This window comes from Myotis yumanensis, unplaced genomic scaffold (assembly GCF_028538775.1).
Source record: "Myotis yumanensis isolate MYYU_CA2020_CCGP unplaced genomic scaffold, mMyoYum1.0.hap1 SCAF_2, whole genome shotgun sequence".
In the NCBI taxonomy this organism is placed as follows: Eukaryota; Metazoa; Chordata; class Mammalia; order Chiroptera; family Vespertilionidae; genus Myotis; species Myotis yumanensis.
Genome location: NW_027223753.1, coordinates 72,850,712 through 72,871,522, shown reverse-complemented (window position 1 = coordinate 72,871,522; position 20,811 = coordinate 72,850,712). Strand labels below are relative to the sequence as shown.

Genomic DNA, 20,811 nt, shown 5'->3' with positions numbered 1-20,811 from the left:
GAGGGACAGGGGGTTGCAATGAATGAAGAGTGAGATGATGGGGGCTGGACAAGTGGGAGAGGGGCTCAGGTGTGTTTGGGCCTTGCTGATGTGTCGAATGAAGAGAGAGAAAAGTCAAAGGTGACTCCTGGGTTTTGGCTAGACTAGAGCAACAGGATGGATGTTGGCACTGTTTACAAGTTAGATCCAACTGGAAAGGGCCAGGTTTCAAAGAGAATTGAATTCCACCCCAACCATGGTAAATTTGAGATGCCTATTAGTCACTTTGCAATCCCACATGTTTTCTACAAAGAAAATCACTCATTCCTTCAATTAGTACTTATTGAATTAGTGGATGCCAAACATTTTTGGGTGAAGGAGGTCAAACTCAAAGTTAAAGATTGGCAATTCAGAACAGTGATGCTGACATCATAGGAAGCAGTTTCACGGATGTTATTGTGACCAGTCACCTTAGCCACCTGCAGAGGCCCTGGGCTGGGAAGGATCACCTTTCTCCTACAGGTGAAGTATCAGAGGCTGGGAGGGACTCCATGACCTGCCCAATGAGCCCAGCCCCAGGGGTAGATCCAGGCCTTGTAACTTTGCTCTTTCTTCCATCCCAGCCAAGCTCTTACCAGTGTGCTGCAGGCCCCTGAGAGAACTGCCCTGGAAGGTCCCCATGGGACATGGAACCGAGCATGGCCCTTGAGGCCATGGTCACTCTGCCCAGCAGAAACTATGGGACCTAGTTGCAGCCTGAAAGTGGCCTGGGCCATCAGTAGGCAGCCCAAAGCTGGCCATGACTTCCAAATAGGCCTGCTTGAGCTCTGTGACAAGAGCAGTGACACCCACAGACAAGGGTGCTCCTTGCCCTGGTGAATCCGAAGCACCAGGGGGGAAGGTTGGCCCGGGCTTTGGAACTAAACCCCGGACAGGTTTCTGCTGCAGGAGACAGGGCTCTCTCTGGGTGGTTGGCTTCATGGAGTCAATTACTGAAGAGGCAGGAGGGAGGGCATGGCCCTTTCCCAAGGGGGTATGCTTTCCACATCCCTGTTTCCAAATTCACAACCTCCAGTTGGGCTTGGCACATTCCCCTTAAGAAAATTTATTTTTGTAGATTTTCACATCAAAGGTAGAAATTTAGGTATTTATTTTTGCAGAGGCAAGTAATATATTAAATAATAATCATAACAATCTCAAACTTAAGCATAAGAATCAATGAGGAGAAGAGGTGGTATCTTAGTTTATTTGAACTGCTATAACGAAATACCACAGACCTGGTTTCTTTCTCACAGTGTTGGAGGCTGGGCAATCCAGCACAGTGAGGGCCCTCCTCCTGGTTCATAACTGGCACCTGCTCTGTGTGTCCTCACGTGGTGAAAGGGGGCAGGGGCCCCTCTGGAACCTCCTTTATAAGGGCAGTAATCCCGTTCATGAAGGTCCCACCCTCATGATTTCAGCATCTCCCAAAGGCCTCACATCCTAATACCATCATTTTGGGGGTTAGGATTTCAACATACGAACTTGGGGGCAAACAAACATTCAAACCATATCAGACAGCATTGTGTAATGGTTAAGAGCTTGAAATCTGAAGCCAGACTGTCTGTATTTGATTCCAGGCTCTATTGTTTACTAGTTATATATTAATTTGGGAAAGTTTCTTAACCTCTCAGTAACTCATTTTATTCATTTGAAAAGTGAGGATTATAATATTACCCAGTCATAGATTCTGCTGAGGATTAAATTAATTAATTAATGTAAAGCTGTTGGAGTAGTGCCTGCACATAGTATTCTATAGGCAAAGGCTACTGTTATTAATAATAGTATTATTTTTATAGCTAGGTGACTTGTTTAAAATGCCAAGTCCAGAGTCATACACACAGACTTTCTGTTTCAGTGGTCCCAGAGTGGGGCCCAAGAATTTTTCACAAGCACTACCACAGATTTTTGTTGCAATTGGACTAAAGTAAAACTTTGAGAAATGCTGGATTCTAAGGCAAGAATGAGCATCCAGGAACAAGGCAAGATGGGAGGTATTGCAGGGAGAAAAATAGGACTAAAGAATAGTGTACACTTCCCCAATTCATAATTTCATACTCTCCAAAGTGGTAGATTTAGAATAGAATCCAGTGAGTCTTACAATGGATGCAAAGATGGTTTCCAAAGAGAGTAGTAACTTAACTGTATTATTGATTTTTTCATATTATTTTATTTTTATGTATCTCCTTCCACTAGATGCTTTTATTAAGATATAATTCACATATCATAAAATTCAACCTTTTAAAGTGCACTTTTCAGTGGTTTTTAGTATATTGGAAAAGTTGTACAATCACCACTTCTAATTCTAGAATATTTTTATCACCACCCACCTAGGGAAAAAATGTGCTCACTAGCAGTCAGCCCCCATTCCTCCCTCACCCCAGTCATAGGCAACCACTAATTTACTCTTTGTTTCTATGGATTTGCCTCTTTTGGACATTTCATATAAATAGAATCTCAAATATATGGCCTTTTATGAGTGGCTTCTTTCACTAAGCATGTTTTCAAGGTTCATCCATGTTATAGCAGGTATAGGTACTTTTTTTTTCCTTTTGTGGCTAAATAATATTCCATTGTCTGGGTTATCACATTTTGTTTATGCATTCATCAGTTGATAGACATTTGGGTTGATTTCAATTTTTTTGGCTATTATGAATCATGCTGCAATGAATTTTGTATGCACATATTGGTGTAGAGAGATGTTTTAATTTCTCTTTAGTGTATACTTAGGAGTAAAATTGCTTAGTCATATAGTAACTCGATGTCAGACTTTTTGAAGAGCTGTTTTCTAAAGCAGCCGCATCACTATACACTCCCACCAGCAATGTATGAGCATTTCAATTTCTCCAGATTCTAACACTTGTTATTGTCTGTCTTTTAATTTTAGCCCAACTCGTGTGTATGAAGTGGTGTCTCATGGTGATTTTTATTTGTATTTCCCTAATGACTGATGGTGTTGAGCATCCTCTCACCTGTCATTTTCTGGCCCTGCAGGGTTTTGGGGTCCTGAGGCTGGATGCTGAGACATGATTGTATTTAGAACATGCTGCTAATTTCTTCCCATCAAGTCTAAAGAAGAGCATGTTTTATTGGGATATTAGCAAATCTCTAGGCCCTTTTTACAACAGATGTCATTTTTTCCCAAAAGCCTAGCAAGTGAACTTAAAAAAATGTTTTGAATTATTTTGCAAAATAATAAATACATAGTTGAAGAAAATGAACTAATATGAATAGAGATAAGAGAAACTCCATTTGCCCTAGCCGGCTTGGCTCAGTGGATAGAGCATCGGCCTGCGGACTGAAGGGTCCCAGGTTCAATTCCAGCCAAGGGCACATGCCTGGGTTGCGGGCTCCATCCCCAGTGGGGGGTGTGCAGGAGGCAGCCAATCAATGATACTCTCTCATCATTGATGTTTCTATCTCTCTCCTCCCTTCCTCTCTGAAATCAATAAAGAAATATATTTTTTAAAAAAGAGAGAAACTCCATTGGAATAAATTTTATTATTTAGGTACTTGCTTAAAAGATATTTATTTGAGTGAAACCCACTGTCCCCTCTAACCCTCCTATGCCAGGCAGGCCTACACCACTGCTCCAGACATCCAGTGATTCTGTAATACACTGTAGGGAAGAAAAACATTTTCCTCTACCTTTCTAGGGTCTTCTGGTTGATCTAATCATTAAATTGACATAAGACAGATTAACAGGAGAGAAAATAATTTAATGATATCCATATGGGGACCCCATAAGAATATGAGACCCACATGTAGTTAGAGGTGGGGGGAGGCTATATGCCATGTTGAGCTAAGGAGAACAAGATAGGGGTCTCTGCTTCAAAGGGAAGGAGACAACTCACAGGAATATGGGAAGAGCAAATGTTTCAGAGACAATGGGACACAGAGCAGACTTTGATCTCTAGGGCCCCTGAGTTCCCCCTAGCCCACCACGCTAGCACATACTCTTGGTACTTATCTCTGGTAATAGTTCACTTCCTAGACCAGGACCTCTATCTAAATTCTTTTAGGCGGTTAAAGGGGAACTAATAAGCTCTTCCTGGGTCTTCTGGGGCCTTGATTGTCTTTAGCACAAAAGAGTCTGCATCCAAAGTGGCACATTCTGAGGAGACTTGATCTGAACCCTGATTCAAAGATAAACAGGCACTCTCTCCAGCCCAGACCTGAGACTTCCTTCAGAGAGACTTTAGGACAGCTAACTCACACACAGGATGGGACATCTCCTGATGGCTGGAGGTTTTAGATAAAATCCTCAATTGCTCAATCAGGAAAATTTTAAAGTGTTCCCAGTTTGCAGTTTGGGGATTAGGAGCTAAATTCCTGGAGGCCTGCTAAGGGGAGTATATCACTGAGAATCTCTAAGCCTAACTTTTATTGGTAAAAGATTTGATTTTTACTTAGAACGTAAACCTGGGATTCCCTAAAAATGAGATTGCTAATCCTGCAGGAATTCTACCGAGGGTGTTCTTGGATGGTCCAATCCCTTAGTTGTTTGGGAAATCTGATTAGAGCCAGGATGTCTCTTCTCCATATACATTGTCCCCGCCTGTGACTAAGCATCAGGAGGAATACTCTAGTTTTTAGAGCTTATAGTACTGTAGTAGGAATCTCAACCCAAGGCAGAATTTTTTTAAAAAAATGTTGCGATCATTTACAGGATATTGTGTTCTCTGAGGGATTTCTATCAGACCCTGATTATGAGAACAGCTTTTCCCCTTTGCCCCCCTGGAAAGCAGCTGGCTGGAGAGACAGATAAAGAAGAGAAAGGAGGGCCAGTGGTCAGCTGCTGAAGGCAGCATCTGTATGTTGGGTACAGGTCCAGGCTTTATCACTGGGGAGGCTTAGTAGCAATGTGGTTTGGAGTGTGAACAAAAAAGGGGCCACATACTAAACCTGACAAGCTCAGAGGGTCCTGCATGGCAGGACTTACACACTCAGTGACCAAAAGTAACCACACAGGGTGGTCTGACCATAAATTCCTAATTGCGAAGGTCATGGTGGTTAGTCAAGCCCCAGGCCTATAGCTTCCTTGGCAAAGTTCATCTTTACCTTAAGTGACTTCTGTCCATTGTTCTTACAAATCTAGGATAACCTTTGAAATATCAGCCTAACTTTCTTTTCTGCTGAAATTAAAACATCTGCAGGCACCAGAACACAAGACCACCAGAGCATGAGATCACAGAACCCTTCGTTGTTATCTTGTTCCCCACATGCCATCTCTGTACTACACTTAATAACTATCCCGTACCCACCAAGATAAAAGAAGGATGTGTTTTTCCATTTTGCTTTTTGTCCAATCCTAAAGATTTCCCACTTTGCTTTCTCCCACCCCTTGATCTATCACCAATGGAGTTCATGTTCCTTTGATATTAATGTATAAAATAAGCTGTAAAACTGCCATTCCCTGGAGCATTTTCTCAATTTTTTGAGATTTTGCTTCTGGGCATGTCCTCAAAACTGTAGGTCAAAAAAACTCTTATAAGACTTTTCTATAGGCTGGTTATTCTTTCATCAACATGACCAAGTTGCCTACTTCCTATGAACCTCCAGTTCTTCCTTTGAAAAACTGAGATCAGGCTACTTACCTCAAAAGGCTGACTCCAGACACAGACAATGAACAGGAGAGCACTTGGTATATTAAAAAGTGGTACATCAGGAAGGCTATTGATATTTTGCCCTTCCCTTCAATCATCAGTGGGAAATTTCTTTCCTTTTCAAACTTTTCCCAGAAACCAATGCCAAACTCAGGGAATAATTCCAAGTATTCAGAAGGTATTCAATAAAGTTTTCTTAGATGAAAAATCCAGTTTTCTGGATATCCAAAATATTGAATAGATGAATGGATTTGGTCATTTCACAAATGTTTACTAGGTGTTTGTTCTGTTCCAGAGACTGTTATAGGCACCAAAGAAACAAACATGCAAGAAAGGAGAGAATTCTAAACAAGTAAGTCAATAAAATACATTAAATGTTAACTCGTGGTAAGTAAAAGAAAAAAAAAAAACAGGGAAGGAGGATGAGGAGTGGCAGGAGTGAGGTGAAGTCAGAAAAGGGTCAGGGTATTCTTAAAAGCTCCAATTTGCAGTTCCAAAGGCCGAATTTTTGGGGAGTGAGTTAGCTGTCCAGGATTCATTTCTAAAGAGATGTCATCTTCCTCCGAGTTCAGGGGTCATTCTGGTCCCAGGCTCCCGGAAGCCAGGCTGAGGGTCAGAAGCCAGGCAACAGTTGTGAGACTGACAATGACAAACCAGACAGATGGAAAGAGATCCTGGGGCAGTGCTCCAGGTCACCCAACTCTGGGAAACAGATCACCTTGGGAAGGGTCCCCACCTTGGCTTTGTCTAAAAGGCCCTGTTGCTGTGCTTCCTTGATCAGCACTGACAGAGACTGGTCTCAGAAACCAAACCCCTGCCCTGTTTACATTGCACGAATGACACATCCTTGTCCCAAGCTCATCCAGACCAACAGCTACTGTTTTCCTAGCAACACAGCTCTAACAATTCTTGCAGGGAATGGAATTAATCCTGGCACAGAAGCAGAAGTTTATATTTCATGGGGGGCGAGGGGACATTCGAAACTCTTTCTCCTTGTCTTTCTTACTACTCAATCACCACCCCCAGGAACTGCTTTTGACCAAGCTCAACACTTCAAAGCCTTGTGTGAAAACAGTGTTGAAAGTATGTTGCATAACCAAAAAAATTAATATACCTAGGAATAAACTTAACTAAAGAGGTTAAAGACCTCTACTCAGAAAACTACAGGACGTTGGAAAAAGAGATAGAGGAAGACATAAACAGATGGAAGAACATACCATGTTCTTGGATTGGTAAAATCAACATCGTTAAAATGTCCATACTACCCAAAGCAATCTATAAATTCAATGCACTTCCCATTAAAATACCAATGGCTTACTTCAAAGATCTAGAACGAACTCTCCAAAAATTCATCTGGAATAAAAAAAGACCCCGAATAGCTGCAGCGATCCTGAGAAAGAACAAAGTAGGTGGGATCTCAATGCCAGATATCAAGCTGTATTACAAAGCCACTGTTCTCAAAAATGCCTGGTATTGGCACAAGAACAGACATATAGATCATGGAATAGAATAGAGAGTCCAGAAATTAGCCTGAACCAATATGCTCAATTAATATTTGACAAAGGAGGCAAGAACATACAATGGAGCCAAGATAGTCTCTTCAATAAATGGTGTTGGGAAAATTGGACAGATATATGCAAGAAAATGAAACTAGACCACCAACTTACACCATACACAAGAATAAACTCAAAATGGATAAAGGACTTAAATGTATGACAGGAAACCATAAAAATTCTAGAAGAATCCAAAGGCAACAAAATCTCAGACATATGCCAAAGCAATTTCTTCACTGATACAGCTCCTAGGGCACTTGAAACTAAAGAGAAAATGAACAAATGGGACTACATCAAAATAAAAAGCTTCTGCACAGCAAAAGAAACCATCAACAAAACAACAAGAAAACCCACCTCCTGGGAAAACATATTTGCCAACGTCATATGTGATAAGGGCCTAATCTCCAAAATTTATAGGGAACTCATACAACTTAACAAAAAGAAGATAAACAATCCAATCAAAAAATGGGCAAAGGATCTAAATAGACACCTTTCAAAAGAGGACACTCAGAAAGCCAAGAGACATATGAAAACATGCTCAAAGTCACTAATCATCCGAGAGATGCAAATCAAAACAACAATGAGGTACCATCTCACACCTGTCAGAATGGCCATCATCAACAAATCAACAAACAACAAGTGCTGGAGAGGATGTGGAGAAAAAGGAACACTTGTGCACTGCTGGTGGGAACGCAGACTGGTGCAGCCACTATGGAAGACAGTATGGAGTTTCCTCAAAAAACTGGAAATGGAACTCCCATTTGACCCTGTGATCCCACTTCTAGGAATATATCCCAAGAAACCAGAAACACCAATCAGAAAGGATATGTGCACCCATATGTTCATAGTAGCACAATTTACCATAGCTAAGATCTAGAAACAGCCTAAGTGCCCATCAGTAGATGAATGGATTAGAAAACTGTGATACATCTACACGATGGAATATTATGCTGCTGTAAAAAAGAAGGAACTCTTACCATTTGCAACAGCATGGATGGAACTGGAGAGCATTATGCTAAGTGAAACAAGCCAGTCAATGAAGGAAAAATACCACATGATCTCACTCATTCATGGATAATAAAGACCATTACAAACTTTTGAACAATAATAGATACAGAGGCAGAGCTGCCTCAAACTGATTGTCAAACTGCAGTGGGAAGGCCAGAGAGGGTTGGGGGGCAGGAGGGAAGGGGGTAAGAGATCAACCGAAGGACATGTATGCATGCATATAAGCATAACTAATGGACATAAAACACTGGGGGGTAAGGGAGGGTAGGGGATTGTCAAGGCCGGGGGTGGGGGGGAGGAAAGGACACATATGTAATACCCTTTGTAATACTTTTAGCAAAAAATAAAAAAATATACAAAAAAGTTAAAAAAAGAAAGTATGTTGCATAAATTATAGCATTCACAATAGCTGCTTTTACATAGAGCCACCATGGGCTGATTCTTGACTTTATGGAGTTATCAGTTTTCTGCCTCATGACAACTTTAGTAGGAAGCCTGGGCAAACCTACAAGAAACTATTTAGAATTGCATGTCAGGGTAAAACGGTCATAGCAAACTGTCTGGTTAAGGATGGTTTAGGGCAAAGGTGGGAAACCATTTTTCTGCCAAGGGCATTTGGATATTTAAAACATTGTTCACTGGCCATACAAAATCATCAACTTAAAAATCATCCTGCTATATTTGTTCAAACATTTAATATACTCACCCCTAATGCCTTGGCAGGGCCAGACCAAATGATTTTGCAGGCCCTATACGGCCCGAGGGCCAGACATTGCCCACCTGGTGTAGGGCAATTCAATTAGAGATGCAATATGGCTCCAGCAGCAAAGGTGTCTGGGAAATGTTGACTCTGTTTGACTCTCTGTGACTGTTTACTCTCTGTAGCTTCAGAGTTGGCTGACTACTCAGAAAACCGAAATACCACAGATAAACATCATACCCTCAGGAAGGAGGCCAATGAATGTATGCATAGAGTGTGGTAACTACCACATGTTGTCTGTTTACTTAGGAAGGCATGGTTCTTTCTGGTGGTCTTGGTGACTACCCATCATATGGTTTCACTATTAATCCCCTGTAAAAAGAGGTCCTGTTCAGGGAGGGAATGGATTTTGGGGGGCCTGCCACCGCTGGCAGCAGCTGCTTTGCCCATGTATATCAGATTTTCATATTAAAGCTCTTAAGAATTTGAATAAGGCTACATGTCAGTTCTTCAGAATCAATCCTGAATTTAAACTTTTGGGGCTTTTCCCCCAACAAATGGCAAATAGCTTGTATCCTGCACTTGCTCCATGTAGCACTGGTCTGTGAAGGAGTGTCGGGCAGCTGGTTGGGAAGAAGAGTGGTGGATGATGTTTAGCAGTGTCTGCCCTGGACGAGATGCAGTACAGGGGCACCCCCCTTGGGTATTTACCATGTCTAATCAAGCTCTCAGTTTTCATTATGCAATTGAGGGAACTGATATTCAGGGGGTCGAGATCAAGATCATAAGCCAAGCTGGACCTGGAATCCAGCCTTTTAGTTTTCTACCTGAGTACTGTTTTCTTTCCCTTTTTTTTTTTTTTTTTTAGATGAATTCATTTATTTAACACCTTAAATTAGGCAAAGAAAAATATATGCAACTGCATAAGAAAAATCACATGCTCATTCTACTTGATCACAAAATAAAGAATGTGGAATGAACCCCAGGATGAATTGCAAGAAACATCCTGTACAGAAGAACTTCAAGCTTCTAGCTTCACTGAATCCAGGACTAAACGTGCCGATGTGGTAGACAGTTAGACAGGCATGAGCAGAGCAAGGATAATGAGCCAGGTACAGAAGAAGGTCACGGGGTAGAAAACTCTAAGTGCCCTGCAAAGAACAAATGTAGGTGGGACCTCAACCCCCAGGTGACTTTTCCTCCACTAGTATATCACTGGTCATGTGGTTAGGACCCCCTGACCTTTCCTCCCTAGAGATAACATCTAGACCTCAGTTGTATGTCAGCTCCAGGCCCAGAAAAGCAGCAAAACCAGACAAAACCCCACAACTGACCTCTGCACAAGCTGCATTGGATAATGACCCCCTGCCCTGGTGCTGACCAGTCAATCAGTAGAGACCTAGACCCTGAAAGGACACACCTGGACAGCTGCTGAATAATCTATTGCAGGGGTGGGCAAACTTTTTGACTCGAGGGCCACAATGGGTTCTTAAACTGGACCGGAGGGCCGGAACAAAAGCATGGATGGAGTGTTTGTGTGAACTAATATAAATTCAAAGTAAACATCATTACATAAAAGGGTACGATCTTTTTTTTTTTTTTAGTTTTATTCATTTCAAACGGGCCAGATCTGGCCGGTGGGCAGTAGTTTGCCCACGGCTGGTCTATTGAGATCTTCCCCTGAAATCTCCCCTAAATCTTCACCCTTAAAGCACTTCAGACGGAGGACCCGGAGCACTCTCCCTCCTGGGAGCATGCCAGGGCTTTCCCCTCCTTCTTCCCCTCGTCCTCCCGCCCCCACCCCCACTCAAGTGCTTCACCTTTACCTTCCTCACTTCTAAGCTCCAAGGGCCCTTCCTTTGTCTCTACAACTTGTTTCCTAAGCCCATTTCTTCTATAAATTACTTCTTCCACCTCTGTGGTTTTATAAATAAATGTTCTCTTATAGTTTGAGTCTTGGCTCTGAATTCTTTCCTAGCCAGAATTCAAGTACTGAGGTTGCTAAATCCAGGTCCAGTCTGACCCCACCAGTCTAATACTTGGTGCCATCCGCACTGGCCCCATCACTTCCTTATATTCCTCAGCTTCTTCCAACATTTTCATTCTCTAATATATGCAGAAGATTGGTATATGCAGCTTCCAACCTGCACTGGCAATCTGGGATCATCATCCAGGATTCCTTTGCCTGCTCTTTAATGGCATAATTTTCATCATCTGCACCTTGCATCTTTTCAATCTTTTCTTCTTCTTGTTTTGCTTCTTTTTTATACATAAGTTTTCCCTTTGGCCAATCACTTCACCACACCAGTTTTGATCTTGATTTTGCTCACTCAAAGATGGAGGATGGGCCATGGTCCTTCCAGCACCATGGGGAGAGGGACAGAGAGTCGAGTAACAGTGCGGGGAGAGTGGATATTATTTTCAACATAAACTCCTGTGGTTCTCATTTACAAGATCTGAAGAGGGCTGATTTTATGAGGCAATGGGAGGTCAGGCTCCATGTACTGCCTGACACATGGTTCATGATAACCAGTTGCTCTGTGGCCCCAACATGCTCCTGCTCTCTCTGCCTGCTCCCAGCAGGACTGCAGCCTCAAGGCATTGTGATCCCAGCAGGAAGAATGAGAGGTCCTCCAGTGCAGAAACCTATAGTGATGCCCAGGGGCCTGGACTTCTGACCCAGAGCCTGAGGTTATTCTCTTCTCCCTGTAATTACATTGCCCTCATCATTCTTATCATCCCAGTTTGGGATGGTATGCATAGAATTGTTTTTGTCTTTCTCTCAGAGTGATGTTAGCAGAAATTTCATTTACTTTCTATTTAAAAACCTGTCCTACTGGCTAAGAATAACCAATTTGGTAAAATAAGACACTCACATGCAGATGTCACTAAAAGGAAAAGGAACCAGAAAGGTCTTTGGATTTGTTTTCAATTTATCAAGAGATAAGCTTTCTTTTGAAAATAAAATAAAATAGACCCTTTTCCTGCTCCCTAAATGGGAGTCCATTCTGTGGGACTCTTTCCCTCTCCCCATGTAGGAGTCTGAACTTGTTCTTCAATAAATGTCCACCTTTGCTATAAAAAATAAAATAAAATAAAATAAACCCTGGCTCAACTGATAATATTTGCCTTTTTCTTTGGCTCAGAGGAGGCCCTGGTCTCATACTTAGCTCCATCACCTCCTCCTGAAATGCTCTGCTTCCTTGCCCAGCATATACTACTCTTCCCTTTTCTATCTAAATTCTTCCTTTGCCTTGGGGTAAGAAGATGATTTGTTTGGTTCAACAAACACAGAGTGTCTACAGTGTGTCAGGCACTGCACTTGGTGCTCAGGATTCAAAAATGAATGAAATAGCCCTGGCTGGTTTGGCTCAGTGGATAGAGCATCAGCCTATGGACTGAAGGGTCCTGAGTTCAATTCTGGTCAAGGTCACATGGCCAGGTTGTGGGCTCAATCCTTAGAGTGGGGCATGCAGGAGGCAGTTGATCAGTGATTCTGTCTCATCAGTGAATGCACATACTATTTCCCTGGGAGGGTTCTTATGGGCTTTTATCTTTCTTTCCCTCTCCCTTCCTCTCTGAAATCAATAAAAATTAAATTTAAAAAAATTGAATGAAATAAACCCTTGGGAAAGTTAACTGGAACTTTTAGTGAGCTTTGTGTTCTGTAATCTCATTTCATCTTCATCCTAAAACTACTCTTCTTGTGGGCATGGTCTGTGCCTCTTTTGTTCTCTACTCCATCCCCAGCACCAAGCACAGGACCTGGCATACAGTACTGAGAAAGACTTGTAATTCATTGAATAACTGATTCCTTACAACTACCCTAAAATGTAGGCATCATTTTTCTCCTATTACAGATGAAGAACTGAGGTCAACAGAGGCTAAGTAGCTTTCTAGAAAATCTCCTAGTACTGGAGGCTAAGACCAGCAGGTCATAAATGTGAGAAGTTCATCAGAAGGCTGATGGACTATTGATATTCAGCCGGGCTGAAAATCTGCACATTATTACCTGCTGCTGGCTGAACAGCTGAATGCAGTTCCCCTAACCCAGTGGTCGGCAAACTGCGGCTCGCAAGCCACAAGTGGCTCTTTGGCCCCGTAGCATGGGCCACGAAGTTTCAATCGCACTGTACTGTGCGCCCGCACGTGGTATTTTGTGGAAGAGCCACACTCAAGGGGCCAGTTTGCCAACCACTGCCCTAACCTGATAATCCTTTATTGTTTATCAAACCTTACCTTTGATATGTGTGTTTGCTTTGCTAAAGGGTAAAATATATAAATAAAAAGCCGTGGGTCCGGATATTCAGGGAGCCCACTTCACTAGAGGGTGAGGCCTCCACCTGGTTCCCCCATGCCTTCCAAATTTATATGTCTTGTCTAGTCTCTTCATTTATGTCGCAGGCCCTTCTCCAGATTCCTGAACCCTTGCTGCGAAAAGACTGTGACATCCTAGTAGTGATGACTTAAGTCATTTGTTTCCAAACCCTTTGCTTTTTCTCCTATAGAGCATCCCATGCTACCTCAACTTTCTAGACTCTGCTCTCTCAGCTGAGGAGCTGACTAGATGATCAGATGAACCCTTCAAGCTCTAAATTTCTTAGCCAATGCCCAAAGTTGGTACTAGAATGCATATACTGTTTCCCTGGGAGGGTTCTTATGGGCTTCGTTTTGTTTTGTTTTTAACATGCAGTTATCCTACACTCATTATCTGCCAGTTCTTTGAGCTTAATATTTTATTTTGCAACCCCTTTGTAGCATCCCCAGGTCTATGTTCTATGCTCAAGGACTTCTCAATTTTTTAAATTTATGCCTCTCAGTATATTACCAGACAAACAATGGGTCTGTGCTGCCTATCACTACTCGAGCCAATGAAACAGAGCCAGGGTGGAATCATATATGAGCGTTTATTCCAGACCTGCTGGCAGTGTGGGGGAGCAGCAGGTCAGCCACAGAAATCTGCTCTGCACCCCACCATAAGCCAACTGCTTATATAGGAAAAGTACAAAGGAAAAGTAGGCAAAAGGGCAGTTTACAGATATGCAAAAGAACTAGGGGTCTTCAAAGGGCTTAGTGATAGGCAAGGGCTGGGGTTACATGGGGAAATAGCCAAAGGGAGTGCCATATGGGCAATTAACAGGTAAGCAGGCTGGAGGTCTGCAAAGGCCTACAGGTATGCAAAGGGGCTGGGAATCTTCAAAGGGCTGAGGATTCTGGTTTCTGTAGCCAAGTTGTTAATCTTTCCATGATCATAGGCAGCTCCAAATGGGGAGGAAGGGCTGCATCTGCAGGTCAGCTCCAGCTGGGGTAGAATATGCCTTCTTGTTTAATTAGAATAAAACAATCATGGTTAACAGAGCATGATTAATATTTCTTACAATACTAGCTGGTTCCCCAAATTCTATTGCTGCCCCCTTTCAAGTACACCTGCCTTATCTGGACTAAGTAAGCCACATGCTTCACTTCCCAACACCAAAAATGTTCATTTCCTGTTTTCTTTCTAGGGCAGCAGCAAGCTCTGGGAGCTCTGTCAGGCCTCAAACGGTCTCGTGCTTTAAGAGGGAGAAAATATTTCTTGAAAATAATGATTCTTGAATTTGAAGGTAAAAACACATGCTTTAAAATGTTGTGGGATCATTTAAAAAATCAATTGTATTTCTATACACTAACAGTAAAAAATAAAATTAAGAAATAATTATATTTATAAAAGCATCAAAAAGAATAAAGTACCAGACTTGTACACTGGTACACTGAAAATAAAAAAAATAAGAAATTGTTGAAAATTAAAAATCCAAATACATGGATAAAGGCATCCCACCTTTGTGGGCTGGACGACTTACATTGTTAAGGTGGCCACACTCCTCAGATTGATTTACAGATCCAACACAGTCCCTATCAACATCCCAGCTGACCTTTTTTACAGAAATTGACAAAGTGATACTAAAATTCACATGGAAATACATGGGACCCAGAATAGCCAAAACAATCTTGAAAAAGAAGAACAAAGTTAGAAGACTTATACTTTCTTTATTCAAAACTAAAGCTACAGTAATCAAGACAGTGTGGCACTAGAATAAGAATAGACATACTTATAATGGAATAGCATTGAGAGTATAGAAATAAACTCGTACAATTGATTTTGGCAATGCACCAGGATAATTCAATGGAGGAAACAATAATCTTTTTACAGTTGGTGCTGGGCAAGTGAATATCCACATGCAAAAGAATGAAGTTGGACTCCTAGATCACACCAAAACTTAATTCATAATGAACCAAAGACTTAAAAGTAAGATCTAACACTATAAAAATCTTTGAAGAGTCCTAACCGGTTTGGTTCAGTGGGTAGAGCGTCAGCCTGCGAACTGAAGGGTCCCAGGTTCTATTCCAGTCAAGGGCATGTACCTTGGTTGTGGGCATATCCCCAGTAGGGGGTGTGCAGGAGGCAGCTGATCGATGTTTCTCTCTCATCGATGTTTCCAACTCTCTATCCCTCTCCCTTTCTCTCTGTAAAAAAATCAATAAAATATTTTTTTTTTAAATCTTTGAAGAAAACATGAGTGTAAATTTTCGTGACCGTGAATTGAGCAATGGTTTCTTATATGTGACACCAAAACACAAGCAACCAAAGGCAAAAAATAGACAAGCTGGTGTAAAGGGCCGTTGGCAAAAAACACTTGGCTTAAGTATGTTGGCTGAAATTCAGAGCGAAGACAAAGCCATGCCTTGAAGGCAGAACCAGTCAAAAGATTAGAAGCCACTCAGTCTGACTCTCCTGCCCAGTGTTAAGGGGACGGATCTCATGATGTCAAGCTCAAGGCCCACCCAGATGTGATGTAACTTCCTGTAATTCGAGTATATAATAAACTGCTTCCAGTGCTGGCGCTCTCTCTCTCTGTCTGTCCCTCGAGTCAGAGGGCAAACGCCACACTCAGCCCAAGCTTTTAATCTAATTTTGTGTCTGTCCAATTCATTTTTCTTTAATCCCAAAAGCACCTCCTAACTTGTACAAACCGGTTCACGTCTCTCCCTCTCTGTGTGGGACTCGGAGCAGGGAGCCCCAGACCCCATCGTAGCTGGACTTCATCGAAGTGGAACATTTTTGTGCTTCAAAAGTCACTATGAAGAAAATAAAAAGACAAGCCACAGAATGAAAGAAAATATTTGCAAATCACATATCTGATCAGTATCCAAAATATATAAAGAGCACTTCCAGATCAACAATAAAAAAAACTTTAAAAAAACCCCACATTTTAAAAATGGACAAATAATTTAAATAGACATTTCTCATAAGAAAAATGCAAATGTTTAATAAGCACCTCAAAAGATGCTCAACATCATTAATCATTAGAGAAATATAATTAAACTGTAATAAGATGCCACTTCATACACACTAGGATGGCCATCATTAAAAAAAGACAGACAATAACAAGAATAATAAGGATGAGAAGAAATTGGAACCCTCCTACATTGCTAGTGAGAATGGAAAATAGTGGTTACTTTGCAAAACAATTTAGCAGTTCCTCAAATAGTTTAATATAGAGTCACCATGTAACGCAGCAATTTCACCTATATATATATATGAAAACGTTTGTCCATACAAAAACTTGTACAGTGGGTCCTTGACTTACTAGTGTCCCGACTAACGATTTTTTTGAGATACCAGCTGTCTCTCGGCCGATTTTTTGCATTGAGTTGATAAGAGTAATGTGAGTTAACGAGCTTGGTCTCGGAACGAATTAAACTCGTAAGTCAAGGCCCCACTGTACCTGAATTTCTGTAGCAGTGTCATTCCTAGTAGTCAGAAAGTAGAACTAGAGCAAATGTCCATCAGCTCATAAATGGATGAACAAAATACAGGGGATTGTTTTTTTCATTATGATAGTAACAATGCTTATTATAGGAAACGTGCTTAGAGAGTGGGTTTGTGGATATTTGTGCTTCAGAAAGAAAGCTCTTGGGCCATGGGAAGGTGACCTCACCTTAAAGGAATGAATGCTCCTGGGGTTCTGTGTCCAAGGTCCCTGTGGCTATGTGTTTCTAAAGGAGGATTGGTCCCTTTTTACCCCCCAGGAGGTTAAATAAGGCCTTATGTTTCTCCCGGCTTGAGGTTCCGGTTTATCAGGTCATCATGTCCTTCCCAGCAAGCTGGAAAGCTTATTGTGTAAGAAAAGAAGAGAATGAGAGCTTTTGTGTACAAGATCTGGGGTGTGGGTCACGCAGTGCTCCAGGGGGAGGGGGCTGCTGAGGGATGGCTCAGCTGCCCAGACGCCATCGCTGAGGGTGGTCTGAATGTGGGTTTGCTGCCCTCAAAGCATCCTGACAAGGAGACGGGGAGGAACCCAAGGGGAAACTTTCTGATGTCCAGGGCCTATGCTGGACCAGGGCCAACCTAACCTGCTGGGACCCACCAGTAAGGATGAGAAGGTCCCCAAAACCCAGAGCAAGGGATTGACTGGCCAAGGTCAAGAGCCTTGCTCTTCAGACTTCCCGTAACACCCTGGGACCCCTGTGGTGTCCTGGGAACCCAGTCCTAGCAGGGTGCACAGATTTCCATTCTGTATTCAGAGGCCAGACATGAGCTGTTAGTGCAGAGGAGTTGCCAGGATTCCGCATGCTTCCCATCCCAGCAAGCACAGTTATCAGTGCTGCGTCCTAGTCTCCGCAGAGCTCTTCCACCGCCGTCCTCCCTGCAGACCAGCGGGGCTGGCCTCCAGCTTTCCCTCCAAACCGGGCGGTGGCACCTGTGCAGATGCAGCTTAAGACAGGAGATAACACCCTTGGAGAAAGGAGAGCCTCAACTCTCAGGAGTGCTGGTGACAAGACATGTCACCACCTTTTCTATTCCCTAAGGCAGCATCTTGCAGCACCTGATACTGATTAAGGTCACCTGGGATTTTACTGGCCAAATACTTGCAGCAGCAGATGCTATCAGTGGAAGGGTAAGTCCTGGTGTCAGCAGAACAGTGAGAGCAACAGAGTGGCAGCTGGGGCTTGGAGTGTCAGAGCCCCTTACCTGGGGAGGTGAGTGCAGACCACATTCCTGCAGTCACCTCTGCTTGGGGGCCTAAGGGAGACTGAATGCTTTTGTGTGATCCTCCAGACACTACAAAGTCTGGCAGTCTTGGCTACTGCCTCTTAGAGTTCACAGTAAGCCTGTCTCCCCACACCCTGAGAGGCGAGGTGACAGAAGGTAACTGAATCTTGGCCATGTGTTGTGAGAATCACATGCATTTTTGTTAAACTATATTGAATTCAATACATAGAAGCCTCATGTGGTAGAAGAATAATGGCCCCCAAAGTTGTCTATGTCCTAATGTTAGGTTGCATGGCAAAGGGAATCCATATCACAGGTGAAATTACGGTTGCTAACCAAATGACTCTAAGATTGTACATTACCCTGGATTATCCAGGTGAGCCCAATGCAGTAACAAGGGTCCTTAACGTGGAAGAGGTAGGGGTGACAGAGGAAGCTGAAGTGATGCCATGGAGGACCCCCGGTCACCCTGCGGACACCTAGATCTTAGTCCAGTGAGACCATGTTGGACTTGGTCTAACCTACAGAATAAAGTTGTGTTGTATGAAGCCACTAAGTCTGTGGTGATTTGTTACAGCAGCCGCAGGAAACTCACACACTGTGTATTCTGTGTATTAACACATCTTTGAGAACTAGCTCTCCAGGAAGTAAAGAACATTTCAGAGTGTTTGGCTCGCTGCTTCAAACAAGGCAACCACTTTGACTCCATTTTCTAGGTGTCTCCAGATCTTGTGTTTCAAGAGGAAAATATGTTCTTTAAAGTTCTCAGAACCCATGGCTGCAAAAACAATTTGAGGAGTTTCAACTAGGTGGGGAAAAGGTATAATAAATGACTATTTTCCCCGGTAACCACCTTTGCCCATCCTGTGATGATATCTTAAGGAAATGTCCTAATCAGCAGTCACATTCAGTACCCAGTCCCGTCTGGGTCAAAACTCCAATCTCACACCCAGTTTAAATCTTACCTTCCCTTTCTCCTTGGCAAAGTTAGGCTTCGGGAGGACATGTATGTGGCCTGCCCTTTCTTTCTTCATCTTCCCTTTCACGGGTCCAGTTGCTCTAGGTTGGAGGGAGGCAGGGAAGAGGAGAGATTGGGATCAGTTCCCTCTAATGTGACTGGTCACCCATCTGTACTGGGGAGGTGTCACTGGTCTTGCCCTGGCTCAGTTGAGGTCCACATGATACTGGAAATTTCAGCTGGTGTACTAGTCCCAGCATAAGTGGGGGCCAAGTTTTTCTCTGGGCCGTGTCCAGGCACACCCTTGTCCTGAGGCCTTCTTAGGACAGACACGTCTCCTTTGTGCCCTTTCCTTATGAAAAGGTGTAAGTGCTCAGGGAGGTAGGTTTGGATGAACCTTACACACACACAGTGGCGTTTCCTCTGCCTACCGAGGGCCTGAGTAGGAGCTCAGAGTATGTATCGTCTGTATAGTTCTCACACTTACAGCTTTAGCAGGTGGCTGGGGTGGGTGCTGGGTAGGAACTGCTGTGTGATCCCTGCTTTCATCTCCATAGAAATGTTCTCTGACACCAGGGGCTCACCTTGGACCTTCTGGAACCTGTTCCACCTTCTGAGTATCAGGGAGGGTTCAGTGCTCAAGCCTGTCTGTGAGATGGAAGTTTCTGTGGCCTAGAAAAGGTCTGGGAGGCCCATCTGGGCTGCAGAGAGCCAGCTTTCTGGGAGCTGTGGTGAGCCTTCCTGCACATCTCAGCCACCCAGAGTCGGCAATCAGAAAATCCCGAGGCTGCACTGGGGTCTAGACTTGGTCCAAATTCACGTTGGAAGTTACGCTGCCTGGCTTCCAGGTGCCAAGGGAGACTCCTTATGAGCTTACCTATGAGCTGTTGGTACCTATGAGCTGTTCATTCGCGTTGGAAGAAAGCAGTCCAAACTGTCAGGGAGGGAGGGCTGGGGAGGGAGGCTGCCTGAGCCCTGAGCACTTGTTTGCCTCAAGAGTTGGGCACTTGGTCACCAATCCTCCTGTGGGCGGAGCCTGGGATGAGCCAGCAGCCACCTCTCTTTCCCCCAAGCTCTGAATGCAGAGGGGAGAAAATTCTTGTGTGCGCCCCTTTATGCTCACAGGGAGAGTAGACTAAAGCCCCGCTTAGTCAACTCTCAGTTTTCACTGGCATCACCTGAACTGTTTAATCAGGAGAGAGGAGGGCAGAGGAAAGCTAAAACCCCCCTTCTGGACCAGGCACTGTTTGAAACAACACCTCTGAACCACCACCCCTCCTGCTGGTGGGAAGCAGAGACTGACTGACATTCCTCCTCCCTGGTTGGGCCTTAATGTTGCCATTCCCACAAGGCCTGCTGGTTCTCTTGTCCTCGGAGGTTTGGCTTCCTCCTCCGGGGCTGGGCCTGGGTGGACAAGGTGAGCGCTGCGATGCCCACATCCACTCGTGTTCACCTTCCACAGGCCTGCTTAGGGATCTCTCTGTCTCAGGAACAGGCTCCGCCCACAGGCAGGCCAGACTTGCCAAGGGTTAATGCCCTCCACCAGAGACAGAGAAAGCTGCAGACACATGCCTCAGCTTCCTGGGCCTGAAGGTGGGGGACGAGGCCAGGCAAGCTCTGTGTCCTTTCCCCGAGGTCCCTCGTGGAAATGAGGGCACACAGCAACCCGCTCATCAGCACGCTTTCTATTTGCTTCCCTCCCTTATTAGCCCGTTAAACCACAGTGGGTAGGAAGTGTTAGAAAGAAAGTGCCTCCTTTAGGATCCCATCAAGCTCAAATCCAAGAGAAAAGCAGACCCTGTTGAATACTTTCTGTGAGCAAGGGGCTCTTATCACTGCCTTCCTGCGTTACCTGGCGCGGGTGTGGCACTCAGTGGGTCCTTAATAAATGCCACACTGAGCGGAGCTCACGCCAGGGAAGCTCGGATGGAAGG

At 43.6% G+C, this 20,811-nt stretch overlaps 1 pseudogene; it reads right to left on the bottom strand.

Annotated features, from left to right (window-relative positions):
- Positions 1 to 9,906: 9,906 nt before the first annotated feature.
- LOC139002452 (tubulin-specific chaperone A pseudogene) lies at positions 9,907 to 11,409 on the bottom strand (annotated as a pseudogene).
- Between the last annotated feature and the right edge of the window lie 9,402 nt (positions 11,410 to 20,811).